Here is a 21,207-nt window from a genome sequence, read left to right as displayed (position 1 = left end):
CCAAGGCGGGTGGATCACCTGAGGTCAGGAGTTCGAGACCAGCCTGGCCAACATGATAAAACCCTGTATCTACTAAAAATACAAAAAATTAGCCGGGTGTGGTAGTGTATGCCTGTAATCTCAGCTGCTTGGGAGGCTGAGGCAAGAGAATAACTTAAGTCTAGGAGGCAGAGGTTGCAGTGAGCTGAGATCATGCCACTGTACTCCAGCCTGGGTGACAGAATGAGACTCCATCTCAAAAAACAAATGAACAAACAAAATTGGGTGAAGGCCTTTGGAACTAGGTCTGGTTCATCTCTGGCCTGGTGTCTACTGGAAAGAAAATGGTCATGACTGACCTGGCAGTGAATGACTCCCATGGCCTTAGTGAATTTACTGCTGACAGAAGTGAGCAGAAAAGATCAATCATTCCTTAGTACACATTGAATGCATCAGGATGTATTTAGAGTGTATGTTCATTTGTGTACTATTGTAGATATCATTTATAGAGCACATAGGTCTTTACATGTATGGAAACTTTTTTTATATTATTATTTTAATATCTAGCAATACTTTTACCTTGTATCCCTTTTACTCTGTATGAATATTGATAGATATACACATATATGGATATAGATATAGACAAATAAACACAGGCATAGAGTATTATATGAGATGCTTATGGAAATATTCAATATACATTGAATATTTCCCAACAGATGTTTTCAGTACTCCAGCCTATCCTAAGGGCACAGATCTTGTCTTTCTTCTCTCCTATACGGTTCAATACCATCCCAGGATGGAACACAACCATAGAATGTTGCCCATATAAAGATAAAGCTTCACCTTCAGACAAAAGGTCCAGGAAGTGAGCAAGCTGTGCTGCCATATAAGGCATCATGTCCCGCTCAGCACCTCAGGGCCCTGCGCTCCTTCTTGAGGGATGTCTGTGTTCTTTGCATCCATTCTTGTTGGCCTGGCTTGATGCTTCAGCAGTCCCAAGTCACCTCATTGGCTGACTGGACTCACCTGGCCTGAGCTAATTGGCTGATTTGACTCATCTGGGCTGCAGGGGCTGGAAACTGAAATCACCTTTAACTGAGATTTTATTTGGGGCTTTTTTACACAGACATACTTACAAATGAGCATTACATAGACATATAATGCTGTGTGTGTGTGTGTTTACTTATGTGCCTATCTATATACAAAAGAAAGCCCCGTAAAAAACCAGGTCAGTGGTCATCGCTGCTGCTCCAGCCCAAGTGAATCCAATTGGCCAATTAGCTCACTACAAGTGAATCTAATGCAAGCCACACACCATACTCCATTCTCCTACCTGTGACAAAGTCCGTGTTACCTGGCACCCAGGTGTTTTTAATTCAAGGGCTCAGGAAACCAGCCCAGTAGGGTTCTGTCCATCCAGCTAGGACTGGGAAGAGCTGGCTAACATCAGTGGGTAAAGCCTTTGACAAAAAGAACAATTGGCCTGACTGAAACAGCCAGTTGTGGCCCTAGAGTGCATTTTGACCCCAGCCATGCACCCTAACATTTGCTCTCAGTACAACAGTCTATTTTCAGGGAATAGATCTAGGCTTTTCTTCCTATAACAAAAAAGACCTTTCTCCAGCCAGCAAAAATTAATGACAGGAGTGTATTCCTACATCACACATTTATAGAAAAAATAATAAAGCTCCTGTCCTGATGAAAAGCCTGAAGAGAAGAAGTTGGCATTCTCAGATTTGGGTGAGGGTCTTTGGACTGGGGCTAGTTCATCTCTGGCCTAGTGCTCACCAGAGGAGGAAGGATTAACATCAATGTGGCAATGAATGATGTTTTGGCCTTAATACGTTTTCTACTCACAGAAGAGCAACAAAAATGAATGGTTTTCTAGTATATATGAAATGCAGCAGGATGTATGTCAAAGTGTACCTTTATTTGTGTACTATTGTGGATATAACTTATAGGGCACATAGGTCTTCACATGTATGGAAGTTTCTTTTTATATTATTTTCACTGCCTCCACCTATCAATACTTCTATTTTCTATAGTATTACTCTGTATGATTATAGACAGATATAGATAGGTAAATAAACACACACACACACATGACGATATGAGCGTGTCTTTGGAAATTCATGTATAAATACAATGTTCCCCAGCAGAGGTTTTCAGTACCCCAGCCTATTGTAAGGGCACAGACCTATATTTCTTCCCTTCTATATTACTGAGTACCATTCCAGAATGGAACGAAATCATAGAATGCTGTATGTATAAACATAAAACATCAGCTTTAGAGGCAGTGCCTGGGAAGTAAGTGTGAAGTAGTGGCATGTAATGTCCACTTCTAAGTATGTACTTGAGAGAACTAAAAACACATTTACATTTACATAAACACCTGTATATCACTGTTCATAGCAGCAGTGTTCGTAGCCAAGAGAGGGAAAAACCCAAGTTGGTCTGTCCATCCAGTGGGGTATCATTGAGCCATAAAGGAAATGCAGTGCTGATGCGTGCATGCCACAGAACAGAAATGCCTTGAGAACACGGTGCTAACTGAATACAGCCAGGCACAGAGGGCCACACACTGCTTGATGCTATTCCTAGGAAAGGACAGAATATCCAGATCCATAGGGACAAAATATGGATTGGTGGTTTTTATTGTCTGGGGGTGGAGTGGCTGCTTAATGGGCATAGAGTGTCTTCTGGAGATGATGAAAATCTTTCTGAATTAGGTAGCATTTATGTTTGGAGAGCATTGTGAATATACTAAATATCTCTGCCTTGTACACTTTAAGATGGTTAAAATGATGAGTTTTATTTTATGCGAATATTATCTCAATAAAATAATATTCAGCAAATGATTTAGAAAGGTTAGTTAATGCCTGAGAACCACATGAAGCTCATGGGATGATGCTCTCCCACTGGAGTCTCATTTTCCCTGCTGTCAGTCAGGCAGCCTGGGCGATGCCTTGGCATGGAGCAGGGCAGCAGGCTCCCTGACTGCTTTGAGGATGGAATGGGAATTTGTTGGTGGTGCTAGCTTGGCTGCTGTGAGTACGATGAAGATGGCTGCAGAGTGCCCTTGTCTGCTCATGAACAGGGTCCTTCCTCTTCCTCCTCCACATCCCAGGATGGCTCCAGCAGCTTGGTGTTATATGGGGCCCAACAGTCAGAAGTTCAAGGAGCAGATGTTTAAAGATGGAAGGTCAATTCTGAGGGTCTTCCTCTAGGGAAGTTACCAAGTTGGTGATAAATCACTCATCAAGTGGTGCAGTGCACAGCAGTAGGGTCCACAACAATGGCTCGGGAACTGGGTTTTCTGGGTGAACTGTGGTGCAGCGTGGTGTGCAGGACCCTGTCTGAAGCTCCCACTTACTGTGCACCACCTTACTTGGTTCTCCTCCCTGTGTCTCCCTCTCTGCAGCTCCCAGTAGGTGAAGGTCATGGCCCTCTGTCCTCTTGGCCTCGTGCTGCCTGTGGCTGTCTCTGAGGGTGGGTCAGGGCCAGAACTTGTGGACAGACTCCTGCTTTCTTCCATGGACTTTTAGAAAATAAAGTAACTATTTGCAGTCACAGCAGACCTTTATTTTTCTATTCTCTATTCAGAAACTCCTACAATTTTTTTCTGAATTTTTTAGATGAGAATCTTTCAAATGTTGTTCAACAATCACAACTGCGCCCTCCCCTTGCCAGGTACTATTTGAACATCTTTGGGTGTCCTGCGGCAACATCTTTTGTTAATTTATAGTGCATGTGGAAAATCAGATCTTAATGAGAGTTTGCCCAGTCTCTAAAGCTGGCAATGGCTTGGCCTGGCCACCCTACCCTGAGCTCCACCTCTGAGGCCTTCTGCCCTTACCCCTCTCCCAGAGGCCAGGGTCCTTTGGCCGGTTGTCCACACCAGTGCAGGTGTTACATGGCTGCATGCTGCATGGCAGGCTTCACTCCCCAGCCATAGGTGGATCCTGAGGCAGGCTGCCATGGCTGGGTTTGCTCTATGTGGAAACCTGCTGTGTTTCCCGTTACCTCTTCTTGAACCCCATGCAGTTCTGCTCAGGGCTGTGGACATCCCACTGCAGCTGGAGGCCAGCTCCCCGGGCTCCCCAGGTGGTGCTGTCTCCCTGGCTTCAGAGGCAGTACCCACTCCTGGCCCTTGACTGGGTCTACCTTGTCTATGACTTTGAGTAATGCCTCTTCCAGAGAGCCATTCCCACCCCACTCATGAACAGACCTTGCCTCCTCAGGACACTGCTTTTCCCATCTGACCTTTTTTCTTGCTTCTTGGGGCCAGAGCCTTGTTTGTCACTAAATAAACTGCAGAGTCCCATGCAGCAGAGATGTCCTGTTTTCACTCTGTGGCCACCTGAAGCACACAGCAGCTGGTTCACAAGAAGGACCCAGCAGACACTCAGAAAGTGATCAACACAAGTGGCTTGAAGATTGGAAGAGGAGCTTCTGCAAAATGTACGGTAATAGATTAGTTTCTCCACAAAATACTTTCTCTGGAGAATTCTGAAAAGCAAATGTCAGTCTTCTTGGTTCACAGTTCTACTGCCAATCAGTGGCAGAGGCCGGGTTTGAACCCAGGTCTGTCCAAGTCTTGCTGATGTACATTGCTGCCTCCTCTTCCATCTCAGCCACAGGAAATATGACGTGGTTGCTCATCTTGGTATATCTGGAGTCTCCTGACAGCCTGCCCCCAACTGGCCTCCACCCCCAGACCCACCTTGGAGTCTTTTCTGCCGATTCACCTGTCCAGGGGCTGCTTCTCCTCCAACTGACAACCACAGCTCAAGCTTTGGGGCATTCACCCAGCACCTCCTCTTGTTGTGTAAGCAGAGAAGTGCTTCAGAAATCCCAGAAAGCACTAACCCTGCCTTTTTAAGGTCATTTCTGCCTTGGTCAGCTCTTAAAGTGCAAGAGGAAATAAGCAGCCCAAACCTGACATTTCTCAAGTCGAGGGTCAGTTCTTCAAGCCCCTAGTCCCAGCGAGGGAGTGAGCTGCCAAGTTAACATAATGGTGCCTTCTTCTACCTATCAGAGGCAACGTTGGGGAGGCCAGACTGCAGCTTTAGAGCTTACTCCCTGGGCCGTTCCTTTGATTGGTAATTATTTTCGCCTTCGCTTTTCTCATTCTCTGGTTTTGTATCTGTTTGGATTTATTTATTTATTTATTTATTTTTTAAAGAGAATGGTGTAATGACACTTGGAGGTATTTAAGATTGGAGGTAGAAGGCGTAAAGACAGCTGTGCATCATGCTGAGTCAGGTGACCTGGGCTGACAGCGTTGGGAGAGTGCACTAATCCCTCTTTCGGGCCCCGCTCCTGCCCCTTTTGAGCCTGCAGCTACGCACAGAGTAGGCAGGAGCCAAGGAGGAGTGGCTGTACCCTCTCTCACCTCCTAGTGCCCACCTGTGCTGCTGGAGCTCACATGCTCATCACAGAGGTGGGGCTGGGGCTGGCCCTGCAGGAAGCACCTGCGAGGTAGACAGGGCTCAGGTTTAAATGGAGACCTCAGCAGGGCTTGTGACCTGTTGAGCTGTTCCCTCATCTGGAACCTGGGGACCTAGTGGTGGCATTGCTTTTGTGTTAGATTACTGTGGAGATTAAGTACAATCATGTGTGCAGGAACACCATTTAGACTGGAAAGTTCTGCCTGGATGTGAGGCCAGCGTAACTACTCAGGAGATGAATTGTTGAGTTCAGACTTTTATGAGGACCTGGCTGCAGACCTCTTTTGCTTTCTTCTTTAGTCCCGTATAGATTTAGGAAAATAAATCATAAACTGAATTTCATCTGGCTCTCCATTATGGAGGGTTCTTCAAGCTCTACCTTGGCTTCTCTGTACACCTAGACTCAGAGGGTGGATGCTGCTCTTTCAGGCCAGACATGGGAGGAAGCTGAGACTTTCTGCACATTCACTCATGTGCTTTGCACTTGGCATGCGTCTTATTACATTCTCCACAGCCCCATTACATAGTGGGGATATTGATGATGGTCTTATTTTCATCAAGAGAGGGTGGAAGGTCACAGGTGCATCCTGTGCTCAGACCCACTCCACAGTCAGCTGCAGCTGGGGATGTGTACATGGGTTGATTGAATCCCCTCAGCCCCATGGATCCCCAGGTTTCCTTGTTCTCTCCAGAAGCAGCTGTTGATTTCCCCTCTCAGGAGGATCTCGAGGCTCTCTGTGAGCCTGCAGCAGCCATGCCAGCCTCCGGCGTGTGATTGGGGGCTCCAGTGGCAGAGATGGCTTCGCTCATGGTCAGAGTGGGCCTGCTCCCTGATGTTCTTTCTTGGCACCAAGCTGACATAGACACCTGAAAATGTACAACTTTGCTTCTGCCCCATCTGGGAGCCTTGGCCTTCTGGAAGAATATTCTTGAAACCAGTCTGTGCTCTGTCCAAAATTTTACCACCACATCGCGGGGCTGTCTCGTGGCTCTCTGCCAGGCCCCTGTAAACATAGCTCTGTGCATTTCCCATGACTCGGGAGCGTGTGCATATGGCTTGGGAGGTTGTCCTCGCAGATGGTATTCTTTCAGAATCCACGGGTTCTTCCAGAGTGGAGCAGGGCAGGCTCTCCTCAGCAGGGCTCCAAGTGGCCTACAGGCGATGGAGGCTTCCTCAGCTCCCTCCAGCCTCCTGGGCCCGCTCCCACCCTCTGCTTCCGGCTCCCAAGAGCTCCATCCAGTGAGTGTCTGCTTTTCTCTCGCAGGCCTGCTCCGAGCTACCCGCTGCACGTTAGAGTACATGGGTCTCGAACCTCCCAACACCTAGCTCGGCCCCTGTCGTCCTTCCTACCCTCTCCTTAGGGCCCAGGCATCCTGTCCCCCTCTCTGTGGTGTGCGAAGGAGCAGCTGAGAGTGAGCACTCCAGGGCCACCTCCAGGCCTCGCTTCTTACATGGGGCTGGCCACTCAGGAGCGACACAACAGGGACTGCTTAGGGCCTCGTGGGGAAGCACCCAGGGAGAGGGGTTACTGGGGCAGATGCCCCTCTGCCTTCCTGGAATACAGGAGGGGAGCTGATGGACACAGGGTCACAGAGTTGTGGTGCGAGGGGAACGTGAGGGCCAGCAGGAAGAGCAAGGCTGGGTTTAGCCTGGGGCAGTGAGGGACAACGGGTCTGATGATGTAGAGGAAGCTCTCTGGGTCGGATGCTTGGCACTCTTGAAGCCAGAGGAGGCAAGAGCACGGCTGTCTGCGGGATGAGGAGGAGCAGGGTGTGGGGGACTGGGTGGGGTAGGGGTGGGGCAGGCGGGAGCCAGGCTGAGGAGGCCTCCTTTGAGCGCAGCGGGAGGCCCAGGCGGAGGGACAATGTGGGTGGGATGAGTCTGCAGACGGAGCTGACATCAGGGAAGAGATGGGCTTGTGTTTGTCCCGTGGAGAGGTGAGTGTACTGGACAGCGGAGCGGCAGGGAGGTGGCAGAGGCTGTGGCAGTTGCTCATGGGAGACGGTGGCTGGGCCTTGGACCGGGTGCCCGGGGTAGGGCAGATAGCCTGAAGCCTGGGCTCTGCGGTTGTCCTGGAGGCCTTGCTGAGGGGCTGCATGTGGTGGGAACAGAGGCGTCAGGGAGGAGCCACTCCCTGGCTCAGGGAGTAGGGGGTGGGGGTGGTGTTGCTTTTCCCAGAACAGGGGCAGGACCCAGGCCTCTTTTGGCAGCCTGTGACTGGGGCGCTCCCTGCCTAGAGCCTTGGACCCCTGGTCTGACCTCTTCTTTTGCCTCCTTTCCGAGCTCGTTTGGCTTCTTCTGGCTCCCGTAGTCCCGGGTGGTGACCTGGGTTGGTTTTCACTGTCTCTGGGTCCCCACTCAGGTATGGATCCTCAACTGCCAGTATTCCCAACACCTCCCTCCAAAGGTGCCTCCACCAGGCAGGTGCTTACCTGGAGGGTAGGCTCTGCCCTTCCTGGTCTGTGGCCCATGGGACCCTGGCTTCCCTCCCATTAGATTTCTGCAAATATGCCCTGTGGAGAGCAGAAGCCCAGGGCACAAGGAGCATTCCACACCACAGGATCATGGTGTAAGTTGGCCTCTCTTCCCTGGAGGACCAGAGTATGGCAGAGCTGGTGGAGGGTGGGCAGGGCCTCCCATGCCTACTGATGGCGCCACCTGCGCCTGGCCAGGCGGGTCTCTTGTGGGCTTCGTCCCACATCTCTCCGTGTGCTTCTCTACATTCAGTGGTGCCCCTTTTCATTTTTGTTGAACAATATGTTGGAAACTGAAGCCTCGCTTGGTGAGCTGGTGAAACAGGAGCCAACCTGTGGTTGGAAGGCTCCGCTGCACGGGCAGGAGGGAGCCCACATGGGCCTTGGTGCTTCCTGTCCAGCTGAGGGATTGGTGAGTGCACCCTGGCTGGGGTGTGGTGGCACTTCCTGTGCTCTGCTGGACAGCCATCATCTGCTCATGATAGGTCCTTCAAGCCATGCCTGCTGGAAATGAGGCATCCCCGTCCCGTCCTGTGGGTGGCAAGCCCGCTGTTCACAGAACATCATCAGCTTGGGCTTGTGCCCAGCCCCAGTGCGTGTGATTTGCCTTCTGGGCCAGGAGCAGAGCCTGGTGCCCACTGCAGTGCCTGTCCATCTAGTGGGAACTGCAGGCCCCTGCCCCTTGGTCTATGTCAGGGACTTTCTCTGCACCCGTTCTGTCTGTGGCCCTTCCCAGCTCGCTCTCCCGTGCACTTGACAAGCAGACATGTAGAATCTTCCTTCAGCTTCTGCAGACTCCCTGAGGGGGCGAAGATAGATCCACCTCCTCCTTCCCCTGGGGGCTGCAGCACGTGCTTTGTGCAGACCTGGGGCTGTGAGGGAGGCTGAGTTTGCTCCGTGGTGGGAGTCCGGCTGTGTCCTTGTGCTTCTCTTCCTGGCAGAGACTTGTAATGAGTCAGTTGTTTGGCGGTGGCTGTGCTTAACCTGACTGGGGTGCCTGCCCTCTAGCGCTGTGGCAGTGCTCTGTGGAGGTCAAGCATGGCTGTGTCCTAGGGGACACGGCAGCCTCCCGTACATGACTCGGTTACTTGAGGTGGGACTTTATCCATCTGTAAAGTGGAGAAGTTAAAAAATCATGTGTGGGGGTGGGTTTTGATCTATGTTCCTCAGATCTCCAAGAATAAAGGTTCTTTTAGGGATTTTGCAAAAGTTCAAATAAAATTGTGTGAATATTTTCCTGGTTTTATGTCAAACTGTCCTTATTAAAGAACACTGTGCACGCGCAGCTGTACTAATGTCTTCACCCACCAGAGGCTGCCAGCGAGCTAAGGAACACTGGGTTAGAACAGGGCAGTCGTAGAAAGGGAGCCTTCGGATAATCCTCTGCCCAAGTGTGAACATCGTGTCCTCATGTTACTGACTAGAAGGCTGTCTTCATTTGGGCTCTTATAACAAAAATATCATAGACTGGGGATCTGGACAAACATTCACTTCTCACAGTTCTGGAACTGAGAAGTCCAAGATGGCAGCGGCGGCAGGTTTGAGCTCTGATGAGGGCTCTCCTGGTTTGCAGATGACTGGCTCCTGTCCTCCCAGGGCACAGAGGGAGAGAGGAAGCAGCATTCTCATGCCCCTTCCAAGGATGCTCAGCCCACCAGGAGGGCTCCACCTCCATGACCTGATTACCTCCCACAGGCCCTGCCCTCAAACAGCATCACTTTGGGATGAGGGTTTCAATGCACGAATCCAGGGGCACAAGCATTCACTTCTCAGCAAAGGTCGTGCTTAGCTTAGAATTTTTCTGATTTTGCCTCTGGGCCTGGTCATAGCTGTTGAGGCGGATGTGTACCCTGTGTATTTACACACCAGGCCTGATTCTGGCATTGTGACTGTGGGGCAAGGCCCCTCCAAACACCATCCCAAGCATTGAGTCAGGGTCCAGAGAGGGCAAAAGTTTCTCCTCAGATGCACAGCACCAGCCTGTCGGGCCTTTCTCAGAGCCAGTCTCTCATGGCAGCCTCACCGTGGGCTTCTGCAGTCCAGGGCCCCATGGTTTCTGGGGAGTCTTGGGATGGCTGTTTTTATTGTTCTTCGCGTGCCTTGGTGAGTGCTCAGGGTGGGTTGGGCATTGGGAGAAGGTAGACAAAAAGCATGTGGTATGCAAGGGTCATGCATGGGAAGGGCCGTATAAACAGTGCCTTGAAGGAACTCTAAATTAAAGTGTTTCCTGCTTCTTAGGAATGTACTGTCTCCTTTCATTGTTCCTTGAGAGTGGATTCTTAGGCTGAGGGTTTTCTGATGGAGATTGAAGTGGCCTGCAGTGGCTTGTCTCAGTGCAGAGGTGGAATTGCAAAAGCTGAGTTCTGGTTTCTTTCAGTAGATGCTGGCTCAAAAAGACAGTGATCGATAAACACACCTGACTTCTGCTTTAAGAACTGAGACTACACTCTAAACTCCCAAGGTTCACAGCAATGCCAGTGAACCTCAGAGTTCAACTTAAGCATAGAACTAGAGGCTTCATATCTTTTTTTTTGAGATGGAGTCTTGCTCTGCCGCCCAGGCTGGAGTGCAGTGGCGTGATCTCAGCTCACTGCAAGCTCTGTCTCCCGGGTTCACGCCATTCTCCTGCCTCAGCCTCCCGAGTAGCTGGGACTACAGGCACCCGCCACCATGCCCGGCTAATATTTTGTACTGTTTTAGTAGAGATGGGGTTTCACCATATTAGCCAGGATGGTCTCGATCTCCTGACCTCGTGATCCTCCCACCTCGGCCTCCCAAAGTGCTGGGATTACAGGCGTGAGCCACCGTGCCCAGCCTAGAGGCTTCATTTTTATGGATTTTCTCTTCTTTATTTCAGAAGAAAGGCTGAGGTTGGATGGAGAGAACATTCCCAACAGAGAAAAGCCACCAGAGTGGGATGCTGACGTTAGGGATCAGTGCTCTGGGATTTGGCTTCCCAAATGCTTCTAAACTGCAGAGAGATCCCTGTTGGGGTCTGGGGAGTGGGTGGTCAAGCCCTTTCTGACCCAAGGGTATGTGCTGTCACCCATTTGCATACTAGGATAGGGAGGGACATTTGTTGGCCATGGTTTGAGAAACTAATTTGGGGGCCTCTGGTCTGGATTCTGGAAGCATCTGAAGACTGATGCAGGCTAGGAAAGGTCAACTACTTCTGGGGCAGTGCATTCCAGCCCTTCTTTCCACTCAAGGACTTTGTTGTTAACTGTCCCTGCTGTCCTGTATCCTCAGGACTCTGCCTCCTGTACTAGACAGCCCTTGAACACACAGCACAGACAGCTCCTTGACTTCCTGTCCACTCCAGCTAAGCCCCGTTCTCTACTCTCCTTTGCAGCTGAGCAAACATCCTGAGAGGCTGTGCATGCTTTCTATCTTCCCTCCTCTCCTGGTCCCCAGCCCTTTACGTAGGCTCTACCTGGTTTGCTTGTCCTCTTCTGACTTTGCTCTTTGCCCCTGGTGGGCAAGCCTCATGCCTCCTTGCTGGCCAGAAGCACACAAGGCTGCTTCCACTGTCTGCCCATAGCTGGCGCCAGGAACACTCCCGAGGTCTGAATGCATCCATCCATCTCAGCCCACCCAGCAGCCCCTCACTTCAGCTCCTCCCTGCCTGCAGTTTCCTTCTCCCACGGCTCATCATGTAAGGAAGCATCTACTCTCTTGTTTGCTTATGGTCTGTCTTCTGCCCCAGTCAGTTATGAAGTTGTCGCCTCTCAACTCCACACTTTTTTCTGTGCCCAGCTTTGCAGTGCTAAGACCTGCAGCCCATGTTCCTGCTTTGACAGCTGGTGCCTTTCTCCATCCCTGCCATAGGGGACGCTAGAGAGACCCCCGTGGTGAGATTGCAGGTGCGGCCTGGCTCTGCCCTTGTAGGTAGCTACACTGAAGTGTCATGGCCTCCCACCCTCCAGCAGCTGATTCCAGCCCACAGTTTCTGCAGCTCTCAAAACTGCCTGCTCTGGCAGACTGGTGCCCTGTCCTGGTGAGTCCAGGCTTTCCAGGGTCTCCCTCCCAGCTCAGACACCAGCAGAGCCTCCCTCAAAGGTCTCAGTTTCCATTCTGTGGGGGCCCTCCTCTAAGTTTCTAAATTCTAATGACTTCAACATCTTCCTTTTGTTCCCACAGCTCAAGGCATGGGAGTTGCTTCCTGAGTTGCTGCCTCCTTGAGGCCTTGAGGTTCCCTTTTTTTCCCCTCTGTTACCTTAGTACCCACACTTGATACTAAATTCTCTCTGTTCCTGTACATGTGTGGCATCTTTGCCTGAAATTTCTACCCCAGCAGAGCGAGGGTCTGGTGAGATGAGGCTGGCTGTGGTGTCTGATCTCTACTGTCTGGTGCCTTGGACGATGTGCAGCTGGCCTTCAGTCCGTGTTCTGCCTGTTGAGTGGATTGAGCGAAGGAGTCCCTGAGTCAGGTCTGAGTGGTGAATGGGCCTGAGCAAGGCTCTGCAGAGAGTATTCCAGAGGATTAGCTTCTGTTATATTTCAAGGTGGAGTCTTAAACTTTAGTTCTGTCCTTTAGGAAAATTGGGCACTAAACATTGGGCCTTGGGAGCATGGCCCTGAAGATGCAGGCTGGGCTGCCTGCCACACTTTACTGCCTGCAGCCTGAGGGTTCTTGGGTACACAGGTCTTGGCTGCCCACTGTGCCGTCCTGCCTGCTGTGGGGGTCTCTGTTATGATCCTCTGGCTTTATTTCTTCCCATTCTCACTTAATGACATGGATTTCACTACAGGGAGATGAAAGGGTTTTTTTTTTTTTTTTTGGTGGGTGATGCTATTTGATTTTCATTTATTATCAAAATGATTATAGCAATACAAACTAAAATGGCAAAGGATGCAAAATTACACATAATTGGATAACCCAAATAATCACATAAAGTACTTATTCCTCCATATCTCTGTCCAGCCTTTGTCCTTTTGTGTATGGATGAAATTACTAGTACTGTTTTGAACCCTTTATGTTTTTTAACCTAAATATCCAAAGAACTTTCTGTCTTAGCATATACTCTGCATTGGCACAGTAGTGCACAAGACAAACTTGGATCTAGCTATGTGATCAATGTAAAACACTGAAACAGAATATTGAAATAAAGGCCAGGTGTGGAGGCACATGCCTGTAATCCCAGCACTTTGGGAGGCTGAGGCATGTGGATTGCTTGAGCTCAGGAGTTTGAGAATAACCTGAGCAACATAGTGAAAGCTCATCTGTACAAAAAGTAAAAAAACATATAAATAAAAAAATTCAGTGGTCATGGTGGTGGTGCACATCTGTAGTCCCAGCTGAGGCTGAGGTGAGAGGACTGCTTGAGCCCGGGAGGTGAAGGCTGCAGTGAGCTCTTATCATGCCACTGCACTTCAGCCTCAGCAACAGAGTGAAACCATGTTTTAAAAAAAGAAAAAATTCTGGGCACAGTGGCTCACACCTGTAATCCCAACACCTTGGAGGCCAAGGTGGGCCGATCATGAGGTCAGGAATTTGAGACCAGCCTGGCCAACATGGTGAAACCCCGTCTCTGCTAAAAATACAAAAATTAGGCAGGTGCAGTGGGATGTGGCTGTAATCCCAGCTACTCAGGAGGCTGAGGCAGAAGAATTGCTCGAACCTGGGAAGTAGAGTTTGCAGTGAGCCAAGATCACACCACTGCACTCCAGCCTGGGCAACAGAGCAAGACTCCATCTCAAAAAAAAAAAAAAAAAAAGAAATAAAAACATTGAACAATGAAATGAAAAGTTAAGAAACAGAATACCTTTTGTTTAAGCAACTAAATTAACATGTGATGGTTCTTGGCAAAATCCCTCCCATGTTAGCTTTCCTGTAGAGCAATCTTTTCTTGAGTCTGGAGCTCCTTGGATACAGTGTAATGACAATTCCTTCCATTAAAAGGCCCCTTTAGGCTGGGCACACTGTCTCATGCTTCTAATCCCAGAGCTTTGGGAAGCCAAGGCAGGTGGATCACTTGAGCCTAGGAGTTCAAGATCAACCTGAGTAACATAGCAAGACCCTGTCCCTATATAATATTTAAAAATTAGCTGGGCATGGTGGTGCACACGTAGATACTTTGGAGGCTAGGGTGGGAGAATTGCTTGAGCCAGGGGGTTGAAGCTGCAATGAGGTATGATCACACTGCTCCACTCCAGTCTGGGTGACAGACTCCACCTCAAAAACAACAACAACAAACACAAAAAGGTGCCATTGTCAGTTCTAGATCTCAGAGGAATTGTCATTACACTGTATCCAAGGAGCTCCAGACTCAAGAAAAGATTGCTCAACAGGAAAGCTAACATGGGAGGGATTTTGCCAAGAACCATCACATGTTAATTTAGTTGCTTAAACAGCTCTGATCTCAGAGCTTTCCTACCAGAAGGTGACATAAACCCACTTCTTTTCAAGTAATCCATCACACCAGGGCAAAGTATAACCATATGTATGTGTCAATGTACCACAGGCTGGGGGTCTTCAGGCAACAGAAATTTACTCTCTCACAGCTCTGGAGGCCAGAAGCGTGGAATTGAGGTATTGGCAGGGTGGGTTTATTCTGGAGGCCCTGAGGAAGAATCTCTCAGGCCCCCTCCAGCCTCTGGGAGTTTGCCCACTATCCTTGACTTCCCATGGCTCATAGACCACTCCAGTCTCTGCCTTGTGATCATGTGGCTTCCTCTCTGTCTCAGCTTCTTCTTTTCTTATAGGGACACTACTCATTGGGTTTAGGACCCATCCTAAACCCAGGACAATCTCATCCCAATCCTTAATGCAATTACATCTGCAGAGACCCCATTTTCAAGATTCTGCCCATGTTTTCTGCAGCCTGTGGAGGTGTAGAAACATCCTCAGTGCAGAAGCCTCTCCTCCCACTGCTAGATTCACATGGACACAACAAAGCAATGGATCTGGATTCTGGAAATGGGGCAGCCGCCAGTGCAGCTGTCCCATCCCTGCCCTTGCCAGCCTGCTTTCTGCACCTCGTGTCCAGTTGGTGGTGCGGCCTTCAACATGTCTCCATCTGATCTTTGCTCTTCTGCACCCACACATGCTGGATGCCTTGTTGGAATGGGGAGTGGAGCTCCAGGATAACGGTTTAGGCTGCAGAGTTGGAGCAGGCCCCAGAGGTGCACAGAGTCTGCAGGCTTTGGTGACATTGCTGCCCAGGGAGAGCCAAGGCAGAATTCTTCAAATGCCCCTGCAGGGCCTTTTGGGAGCTGCCCACACAGCCTGAGAGCCTCTCAGGCAGGACTCTCAATCCCTTGAGATGACTCCTGGGCCAGCTACCTGGTATCATCTCCAGCTCTGCCACTGGGGAGCAAGTGGCTTCCCTTTGCTCAGATGGTATGTGGGGTGATGGCGATCGTGCCTCCTTTGTAGAACTGTGACAATAATTGAAGGACCATACCCACAGAGAGCACCTGGGACGTGGGAGTTTCCACAAACACCTGCTGCTGTTGTCAGTGAACACACCCAGGACCCATGCCTTGCCCTGGAGGCCAGATTTTGCTTTTAAGTTCCTTTATCTGGGAAGAGATTGTATAACTTTTAGAAGATTCTAACTTGCAAAAAAGTGAAGAATCCTTTATTTTTTCATATTTGAGGAAACCAAGGCCTATAAAGGCCTTCCAGCTTGGAGGTCAACTTGTTATGTGAGGGACATTTACAGCATCACTTTAAAGCACTCAGGAGACACTAGTTTGACCCTCCCACCTTAATAACACTCCGTTGCAGTGTTGGGGGCATGGGAGTTGCTTTGCTCTGAGCTTCTTTTGTACCCATCTTACCTCCCAGCCAGAACACAGGAGCCCTAGGAGCAGGGATTGGCAGCGTAGCTCACCAGCACTCACTGGCCTTATGCTAGACCAGTGAGGGGCCCCCAGGTACAACCTCTGGGGTACCTCATCCCCTACTCTTGGGGCCCAGGTGGGGCTGACCAGATGGAGCCAGATGGAGCCTCCAGGTGTTTCAGGGGAGGTGGCTGCTGGTGCTGAAGTAGCACCAACAGGACCCAGCTACTGAGGACTGGGAGCTTAGCTCTGAGGGAGTTCTGGGAGTGTCCTGCACCCTCCAGGGCACCATGTTGTGTTCTGTGTGGGGCTGGGGCATTTTCAGAGGGTGCTGTGTGAACTCAGGGCCTCTTAAGAGAGTGTAGAAGAGATGGAGCCCATCTTCTCTAAGTGGAATTGGCCAGATTTAGTGAAGATTGGGGGATGCTGGGGTGGAGGTTGGTCTCCAGTGCAGTTGAGTGTCCAAGGATGAGAGTCGTGGGTGACAAAGCCATGCTGCACCTAGGGTGGTGGAGAGCAGGCAGACCTCAGCACCCTGCCCTGCAGGCCCTGCTCACTCCCAGGCAGGAGCAGTGTCTGCTCCTCTTCAGGCAGAGGTGGCTGCGGGTCTGACCACCCTACTGCCCTCAGCCTATGGCACAGTCTTCCTGTCTTCCTGCCTTAACATAACAAATACTCTGGAAGCTATTTCTGAGTCACAAACCCAGTAACATGAGCCAAGGTCTTCAGTGGAAACTCTCCTAGCCTAAAGGCCTCTGCTCAAAGAGCCCTCCTTCCTTCCACTGCACCCAGCCTCCTTCTCTTTCTACTCCTCTGCACTTAGCATCTTGTGGGTCATTCCTGCCGCTTTCTGTCATCAATAGCCCTGCACCTCCCGTTCCTCCCCTGAAGGCAGCTTCTCTGGCTTCCTCTCTCCATCACCTCTCAGCTCACAAATCTTCACTGCAAAGAGGCTGTCTTTGACCAACCAACACAAATTAGGCTGATCTGTCTATTTGATTAAAATAACTCAGTACAAGCAGCAAATATTTATTTTCTTCCAATTATTTCCTTGTGTATTACGTATCTCCCTCTCTAAAATATAAACTTGACCAATATAGCCATCGTAACTACCTTATTTACCTATTTGTTTCCAGCATATAGTAACATGTTTGGGGGAGATGTATGCACAATAAATATTTTTGAGATACTTACATAGATGTTCTCCCATCAATCAAACTGAATGAAATGTCTGAGGCTCTTTTGGTAGGTCTAAGATGTAAGTAATTCAATTATATCATTCTAGCATGGTTTGTTAAAAGGCAACTCATGGGCTATAAAGGCAGAGACAAAGTAAATATGGAAGTTTATATTATTAGTTTGGTAAATAATATTATGAAAAAACATTTAAGCTTTCCCTTAATTTATTCAGTATTGAAGAATAGATTAAAATATCAATGTTTCTCTAGCATGAGTGATCTCAGTACAACGGTAGAAAGTTTGAAGTTACTTAATATTTGGCTAACTGAACTTGCTAGTCTGCATATATAACAACCCCACAAGTCTTGACACACTGGTCTTTTTAAATATGGACTAAAGAAAATTGGACTGACTGGAACTTTTATTCTTATTCCTCTGAATATACAGCATATTCTGAGTATAAAGACAGTGACATTTTAATCCCCCCCAAAATAAATATTCCTGGAAAATTGCATTCTGTCAGTTTTCTTTGTTACCTATCTTATGTTAATTTTGGCTATGTTATATGTTTCAGAAATACCAAAATTTTCTCACTTAAACAGTAACAAGCTAATTTCAGTTAAGATTGTTTATTTGGGAAAGCTGTTTAACTGCAGCTATGAGAGGCACTGTGGGGAGGGAGTCTCCAAACTGTTAAGACAGAAAAAAATTCTCATGGAAGAGTGAATGTGAGGCATTGTTTGCTAGAAAAAGAATGAACAAGAATAATCTAGTGAGAAAGAAAACAAAAAATTGCAAATGTGAAAGGAAGCCTTTCTCCCTAGGAATAACAATTGTCTTCCCATCAATAGTAAAATTAGGAAAGTAAGGAGAGATAGTAGATATTGACTTTGTAATATTGGATGAGAGGAATTGAATTTAAATTTTAGTGTTCTGGCTTTAAAAATTAAAAATTGGATAACCTTGTGTTGACATCCTAATTTTTTGTTTTGAAATTTTACTGAACTATGAAATCCAAAAATATTAGAAACCAATTGATACTAAAAAAGATAGAAGTGACACATAAATAAAAACAGAGGCAGAGTATCAGTGAGATATATCATTAGAAACTGTCAGATAACATGGCAGCAGAAGACAGATTCTCTGTTTAATCTCCTCAAATGTCAAGACAGACTAGTAAGACTGAGTTTGACACCTTGGGAGAAACTCTTTTGCCAAGTTGGTTTGTCATCCGTTAAATTAATATTAAATTACAAGAGTTGACCAGATTAATGTTACTCCAGAAAGAAGATGAGTATTGTTTTTAGATATTCAAGCAATTTTTAGAAGGTAGATATTCCAAACCACAGATACTCTATAAACTAATAGCTAGGAAATGTCACAGAAAGTTGAAATAACATAGATACAGCACTGTTTAAATGGTGATATTTTACAGTTATTCAAGGATTTTTATGACAGATTCATGAATTTATGTTTTTTAATAAAAATTATTTATTAAATATTGCTTATAGTTTGACCTAATTGATATTCATAGATCAAATGAGAAAGTAGCAAAATAGGTTTATATTGTGTTCTTACGAGCTTAAGAATTCATTTTCTTAAATAATACATTTTAGCAAAAAAAAAAAAAAAAAGAGTTTTAAAAAAATTACTTGGAAACTAGGATGTTTAAGGCCTGACTTCCCAAATCAGCCATGTTTAGATGACTTGGTCAAAATACCACTTAAAGAAATTGATCTTTTAAAATGGCTTATTATGTAAACAGAAAGATCTGAGCAAACTTCTTAGATTTATTAATAAAGAAAAGAAGAAAGGGAAAGAAAGAAAGGAAACAGGAAAACAAAAGGAGGGAGAAGAGATTGAAGAAAGAAAGTTGCTTAGGACAGCACAGTATAGAACAACAATAAATTAAGTTTTGAAACAATGAAGTATTTGTTTAGGTGGCTGAAGGTGTGTGTCTGGCATCCATTTGTTTGCTAAAGGGAATAATATATGTTTGCTAAAACTTGAAAATGTTTGACATCATGCTTAAAAATTTCTTATTTTTAAGAAATAACCTATTTTTATTAATTATATTAACTTAATAATTACTAAAAGTGAAAAGAGTATTTTATTGTAAAACCATTTGTGTAAGCTTACTCACTTGTAGAAATATTGTATTTTCATTTGGCCTTGGCAGTTAGGAACCCATTGCTAATTTTTCAGCTAAGTGATATAAACAATGTGTGTATTAATAAATTTGCAAACTAGGCATTGTCAGGGCTACGGTGTGGTAGGTGGAACTGTTAGACAGTCTCTTCATACATATAAGCCCTGAAATTTAGAGATCTGATGTCATACAAAAATGAGTTGATTGTATGTGAAGTTATAATAAAAACTAATAGAGGCCAGGCATGGTGGCTCACACCTGTAATCCCAGCACTTTGGGAGGCCGAGGCAGGTGCATCACCTGAGGTCAGGAGTTTGAAACCAACCTGGCCAACATAATGAAACCCCATTTCTACTAAAAATCCAAAAAAAAAAAAAAAATTAGCCTGATGCGGTGGTGCACGCCTGTATTCCCACCTACTTGGGAGGCTGAGACTGGAGAATTGCTTGAATCTGGGAGGTCTAAGTTGCAGTGAGCCGAGATCACACCACTGCATTCCAACCTGGGTGACAGAGTGAGACTCTGTCTCAAAAACAACCAACCAACCAACCAAAAAACAAACAAAAATACCTAATAGAACAGGCAGATGATTTTGCAGAATAAATGATGAATGCTAAAATGTAGAAAAATATATACAAGACAGGATTGGAACTGAGAGCAGAAGACATAGATGTGAGTCCCAGAGGTGATTTGAAGCTGTGCAAATCAACAAGATCCTGAGATGAAGACCAAAGAGAGGGAAGAACAGGGTGACCACCAAATTCTGAGTAGGGCACACATTCAGGTGGCAAGAGAAGAGAAGATGCAAACCAATATTGAGGCAACAGAATAAAAAGAGTAAAGCCCCACAGAGACCAAGACCAAACTGTAAGTGCGATGAACTGCCTTTGTCTGGTAGAAAATACAGGCTACAGGATTAGATCTAGCCTTAGTCCTTTGTCGAACTTCAGCTATTCTCTCTAACTAGACTTTCTGATCAGGAATGAAACTGAAATGGGCCATCATTGATTTATTTTATTTTATTTTATTCTATTTTTGAGATGGAGTCTTGCTCTGTTACCCAGGCTAGAGTGTACTGCTGCAATCTCGGCTCACTGCAACCTCCGCCTCCTGGGTTCAAGTGATTCTCCTGCCTCAGCCTCCCGAGTAGCTGGGACTACAGGCGCATGCCACCATGCCTGGCTACTTTTTTGTATTTTTAGTAGAGACGGGGTTTCACCGTGTTAGCCGGGATGGTCTTGATCTCCTGATCTCGTGACCCGCCTGCCTCAGCCACCCAAAGTGCTGGGATTACAGGTGTGGGCCACTGCACCTGGCCCATTGATTTATTTTCTAATGCTTTATGAGGACCATTCATTATACCAGGTATTGCAATCATCATTTTCTGAGTAAAAAATAAGGCTCACAAGTTTTTGAATTCTATCTAAACTAAGCAATTGTGATTTTGCATGTAAATATAAGTACTTGTGTAGACCAATGGTCTGAAAACAGCAGAGACAGTAGTCAATGGGTGCAGACCAAGAGAGGGCAATATCCATGGAAAATAAAGATGAAAAAATCCAACTGGCCAGCAGAATCTGGCAGCATGTTGAGCCTCTGCAAGAAAACCTTCTGCACTGAGTGCCCTGGGAACTACTTCCCCTCTGGTGGTCTGTCTTGGCACAGAGAGCTCAAGAACAGCCCTTCAACTTACCTTTTTTTTCTCCATGAACAGAATCCTGAGAGTCAAATTGGTTCCCATTGCTGTCTGCTCCTTGGATGAATACCAGTGCAGCCATTCACTGCAGGTGGTTATCAGTCAACACTTGCAAACATGGTGCAGATCAGTTTTCCAACAGAAATGCATCATGAAAGGCAATGCATAAAATATATTTCAAAAGACTCAGAGATGGCCAGATGTGGTAGCTCACCCCTGTAAGCCCAGCACTTTGGGAGGCGGAGGTGGGTGGATCGCCTGAGGTCTGGAGTTTGAGACCAGCCTGGCCAACATGCCAAAACCCCGTCTCTAATGAAAATACAAAAAATTAGCTGGGCATGGTGGTGGGCGCCTGTAATTCCAGCTAATTGGGAGGCTGAGGCAGGGAGAATCACTTGAACCTGAGAGGTGGAGGTTGTAGTTCGCTGAGATCACTCCATTGCACTCCAGCCTGGGCAACAGAGTGAGACTCCATCTCAAAAAAAAAA

Source organism: Colobus angolensis, unplaced genomic scaffold (assembly GCF_000951035.1).
Source record: "Colobus angolensis palliatus isolate OR3802 unplaced genomic scaffold, Cang.pa_1.0 Scaffold588, whole genome shotgun sequence".
NCBI classification, from domain to species: domain Eukaryota; kingdom Metazoa; phylum Chordata; class Mammalia; order Primates; family Cercopithecidae; genus Colobus; species Colobus angolensis.
This window is presented reverse-complemented; position numbering follows the sequence as displayed.